At 37.3% G+C, this 5,667-nt stretch overlaps 1 pseudogene; it reads right to left on the reverse strand.

The window, feature by feature from the left end:
- Window positions 1-227: 227 nt before the first annotated feature.
- On the reverse strand, window positions 228-1,958 carry LOC140516810 (N-acylneuraminate cytidylyltransferase pseudogene; annotated as a pseudogene).
- Window positions 1,959-5,667: the final 3,709 nt, after the last annotated feature.

Raw genomic sequence — 5,667 nt, forward strand, 5'->3', positions numbered from 1 at the left:
AGCATTTCTTTTCATTAGTCCCTTTGATATTTTGGACCTTTTGTTCTTCCAGATGAATTTTGATATTATTTTATCCAGCTCTAGAAAATAATTATCTGATAGTTTAATTGGTATGGCACTAAATAAGAAAATTAATTTAGGTGGAATTGTCATCTTTATTATATTAGCTTGATCTACCCATGAGCAACTGATGTCTTTCCACTTACTTAAATCTGACTTTCTTTTTTTTTTTGTGCAATACAGTTTTATTAATTGGTAGTGCAAATCTCACCAAACTCACAGTCCCATAATAAATAAAACTCAAGGATCACTTTGAAGCACATGAACATGCAGTCTTATTTGGTACAATGCAAAGCTTTAAACCTTCTGACAATATTGCTAATTGTGTTTAACAAAAATCTGGGAAAGACTGGAAGCAACCCTAAGTGATGAATTCAAATAAATGGTAATACAGACCATTCCTTTTCTACAACAGATTTTGGGCTAATGATTTCAGAAGTTTTCATTTTAAAGCTATTTAACTATACCACAGAACAAATCATATTTCTGAAGCATTACAACACAGAAGTAAAACCAACAAAATCAAACAAAGCAGTTGAAGAGGGCTATATAGTTTCCTCTTCCTTTTTATCATCATCATCATCATCACATTATGTTCTATTTTTGGCATGAATTCACTTTTTCCATCAGTAGGAAGATGTGTTCTGCAAACTCTCGGATGGCACCTCGCCCTCCACTGCATTTGCAAATATACCCAGAAGCCTTTTGGGCAATGGAGCAAGCATCAGCAGGAACCCCACTCATTCCAGCTTTCTTCAAGCATTCTTCATCAGAAACTTCATTTCCTAGATATGCCACTTCTTTCCAACATAAACCCATTTCTTTTCTCCATTTATCTACAACTGCTAGCTTATTGGGTATACCAATTTCCATCCTCACATCCAGTTTTAAAGAGGAGAGTGTCTGTTTTGAACAGGCCCTTTCAGAGAATAACCTCACCTCAATATTACTTTTCCTTAATAAACTTATCCCAATTGAATCTCTGCTATCATAGGGTATGATTTCTTCTTGGTTTCCTGATACATAAATATGACCATTGGTGAGACAGCCATCAATATTGCAAACTAGGAGCTTTATTTCCTTAAGCTTCTCTTTGCCAAAATAACCATATCTCAATACTCTTTGTTCCACAATAGGCCAATCAATATCAACATCAATATCTACACTGTGCTCAGCTCGCATTTCATAGTAGGCCATCTTCCCACCCTGGAAGTAGCCCATTTCTATCAAATGTCTTTTAGCAAAATAAAAGGAGCCATTTTCATATAATTATCCATCCCAGGCTTGCCGTCCAGGGCGTTTGGCTGGATTCAAATTCAGAGGCTCTGTCACATCACTTACTCCTTTCTGAATTTCACTCCACCGAAATTGATGATGCCTCACAACAGAGAAAACAGAATCATATAATCTTCTCGGATCATTTCTGCCACTTTCTGAAGGTCAGAAGGATGTAAACACGGAGAAGTAGCCTGAATATTTCCTACAATATCAACCCCATTATGGTAACTTAGAAACTCTGATAAGACATCTAAAGAAGTGGAACTGTCCTTAGAAACTTCAGAGCTTCTCCGATGAACTTGTGCTCCACATTGCTTGGCCACTTTCTCAATTTCATCATGATCTGTAGAAACCCATATGCTCTGAAAGACCCCAGCGTCCTGGGCTGCGCGCAGCACCCAGCCAATGAGCGGGACCACCACCACGTGCTTGATGTTCTTCAGGGGGATGCCTTTACTGCCTCCTCTCGAGAGAATCAAGGCTGCCATATGCGGGGTCTTCTCCCCACCTTTGCCCACATCATTCCTGGCGTTGTGCTGCAGCTTCGGGGGCCTACCCCAGGGCGGCCGACCTCGAGGGGAGAAGGTGGCGGCTGCCTTCTCAGAGGAATCCATCTCCAGCCCTCCTCTCCTCTTTCTCCTCCACCACCAGCGCTCCGCCACATCTGGAATCCCTTCCTTTGCCACCTCAGCACAGCTCCAGCTCCATCCCCCGCCCAGCCCTTGGGCAAATCTGACTTTCTTTATGCAAAAAGTGCCTTGCAATTGTGTTCATATAGTCCCTGGGTTTGTTTTGGCAGGAAAAGTCCCAAGTATTTTATAGTGTATACCCTACCTTTAAATGTGATTTCTCTTTCTATCTCTTGCTTTTCAGCTTTGTTGCTAATATATAGGAACGCAGAAGATTTGTGCCAGTTTATTTGTAACTTGCAACTTTGCCAAAGTTGTTTATTGTTTCAAGTAGTTTTTTTTTTTTACTTGAACCTCTGGTATTCTCTAAGTGTATCATCATATCATGTGCAAGGAGTGATAACTTAGTTTATTCTTTGCCTATTCTTATTCCTTCAATTGCTTTATCTTGCCTAACTGATGTAGCTAACATTTCTAGCACCATATTAAATAATGTTAGTGATAATGGAAATCCTTGTTTCACCCCTGATCTTATTGGAAATGCATCTAGCTTATCCCCATTGCATATAATGCTTGCTGAAGGTTTTAGGTAGATAGTGCTTATTATTTTATGGAAAGTTCCCTTTATTCCTATGTTCTCCAGTGTTTTTAATGGAAATGGGTTTTGTATTTTGTCGAAAGCTTTTTCTGCATCTATTGAGATAATCATGTGGTTTTTATTAGCTTTGTTGTTGACATGATCGATAATGGTAATAGTTTTCCTAATACTGAACCAGCTCTGCATTCCTAGTATATATATATCACCTGATCATAATGTATTAATCTCGTGATAAGATGCTGTATTCGTTTTGCTGAAATCTTATTTAAAATTTTTGCAACTATATTCATCAGAGAAATTGGTCTATAATTTTCTTTCTCTGTTTTGTCTTTTTCTGGTTCAGGTAGCAAAACCATATTTGTGTCACAGAAAGAATTTGGGAAGATTCCTTCCCCAATTTTCAAAAATAGTCTATATAGTATTGGAATTAGCTGTTCTTTAAATTTTTTATAGAATTCACTTGTAAATCTATCTGGCCCCAGATATTTTTTCCTAGGGAGTTCATTGATGGCTTGTTCAATTTCTCTTTCTGAGATGGGGTTTTTTAAGTATTCAACTTCCTCTTCTGTTAATCTGGACAATTTGCATTTTTTTAAAATGCTCATCCATCTCATTTAAATTATCGAATTTGTGGGCATAAAGTTGGGTACAGCAATTTCTAATTATTGTTTTAATTTCCTCCTCAATGGAGTTGAGTTCACCCCTTTCATTTTTAATACTAATAAACTGATTTTCTGTTTTTTAATCAAATTGGCCAAAGGTTTACCAATTTTATTAGTTTTTTCATAAAACCAACTATTGATTTTATTTATTAATCCAGTAGTTTTCTTAATTTCAATTTTATTAATCTCTCCTTTGGTTTTCAATATTAATTATTTGATATTTACTTGGGGATCTTCAATTTGTTCTTTTTGTAGCTTTTTCACCTGTATGCCCAAGTCATTGATCTTCTCTTTCTTTATTTTATTTATGTAGACATTCAAAGATACAAAAATTCCCCTAAGAACTGCTTTTGCCGTATCCCATAAGATTTGGCAGGTTGTCTCATTATTGTCATTGTCTTGAATGAAGTTGTTGATTGATTCTATGATTTCTTCTTTAACCCACTCCTTCTTTAGGATTAGATTATTTAGTTTCCAATTGATTTTTGGTTTCTCTTTCCATGGCCTTTTATTACATGTAATTTTTAATGCATTATGATCTGAGAAGAATGCATTGATTACCCCTGCCTTTCTGCACTGGATTGTGAGATTTTTATGTCCTAGTACATGGTCAATTTTTGTAAATGTTCCATGTGCCACTGAGAAAAAGGTATATTCCTTTCTAATCCCATTCAATTTTCTCCAGAGATCTATCATATCTACCTTTTCCAGAGTTTTATTTACCTCCTTAACCTCTTTCTTATTGATTTTGAGGTTAGATTTATCAAGTTCAGGTAGGGGAAGTTAAGGTCCCCCACTAGTATAGTTTTGCTGTCAATTTCTTCCTCCAACTCCCCCAACCTCTCCTCTAACAATTTAGATGGTATACCACTTGGAGCATACATGTTTAGTAACGATATTGCTTCATTGTCTATGGTGCCTTTTAGCAGGATATCATTTCCACCCAGATCTCTTTTGATTAGATCTATTTCTGCTTTTGCTTTGTCTGAGATTAAGATTGCTACTCCTGTTTTTCTTACAACAGCTGAGACACAATGTACTCTACTCCAACCTTTGACCTTTATCCTGTGTGTATCCCCCAGTTTCAAATGTGTTTCTTGTAAATAGCATATTCTTGGATTATGTCTTTTAATCCATTCTGCTATCTGTCTCCGTTTCATGGGAGAGTTCATTCCATTCACATTCACACTTATCATTACAGTTTGTGTATTTCCCTCCATCCTCTTGCCGACCGTTTGTGCTTTTAGCTCTCCCGTCTCCCTTCCCCTCCTCAATAGTTTTCACTTTTAACCACCTCCTCCTGTGGCCTTCTCTTCCTTCTTTTAGCCCCCTTCCCTTTTATTCCACTTTACCCTTACTGCTTCTTCCCTCCCTTTTAGCTTCCCTCCCCTTTCTTCCCCCTTCCCCTCCTACTCCCTATAGAGCTAGTTAGGATTATCTACTTAAGTTTATTATTCCCTCCTTGAAACAAATCAGATTAGAGTACCTCTCAAACAATGCTCATCTCCCTCCCCTCTTCCCCTCTACTATAATTTTCTACTTCTTCCTGTGATGTCATTTACCATTTTCTGCTTCATCTTTTTCATACCTTCTGTTACAATCCCTTTGCATGCTTAAATCATATTTTTATCATCACATCATTTGCTTTATACCCCTTCCCTGTATGTATATCCTTTTTATATTTCATAATAGATGTACAATTCTCAAGATTAGCAGGTATCATCTTCCCTTGTAATGAGGTAAACGGTTTGCCCAAATTGAGTAACAAGTTTTCCCCCCCGTTTACCTTTTTATGCTTCTCTTGAGACCTCCATTTGAAGACTGAATTGTCTATTAAGTTCTCGTGTTTTTGTCAGGAAAGTCTGGAAATCCTTTACCTCATTGAATGACAGTCTCCTTGCCTGAAATGTTATGCTGAACTTTGCTGGGTATTTTATCCTTGATTGTAGTCCCAGCTCCTTTGCCTTAGGGAATATTGGGTTCCAATTCCTTCGATCTTTTAATGTAGAAGCTGAAACGTCCTCTGTGATCCTGACTGTTGCTGCTCGGTATTTGAATGGTTTCTTTCTGGCTCCCTGTATTATTTTCTCCATCACTTGATAGTTCTGGAATTTGACAATGATATTTCTTGGGGTTTTCAGTTTGGGATCCCTTTGGGGAGGTGAACAGCGAATTCTTTCAATGACTATTTTGCCCTCTGGATCTAGCACTTTTAGGCAGTTTTCCTTGATGATTTCCTGGAAGATATTATCCAGCCTCTTTTTTTTTCATCATGGCTTTCTGCCAGGCCAATAATTCTTAAATTTTCTCTCCTGGATCTATTTTCCCGGTCAGTTGTTTTTCCAATTAGATATTTTATGTTTTCTTCTATCTTTTCATTCTGTAGATTTTGTTTGACTGATTGTTGCTATCTCATAGAGTCATTAGTTTCTACTTGCCC

This window comes from Notamacropus eugenii, chromosome Y (assembly GCF_028372415.1).
Source record: "Notamacropus eugenii isolate mMacEug1 chromosome Y, mMacEug1.pri_v2, whole genome shotgun sequence".
Lineage (NCBI taxonomy): Eukaryota > Metazoa > Chordata > Mammalia > Diprotodontia > Macropodidae > Notamacropus > Notamacropus eugenii.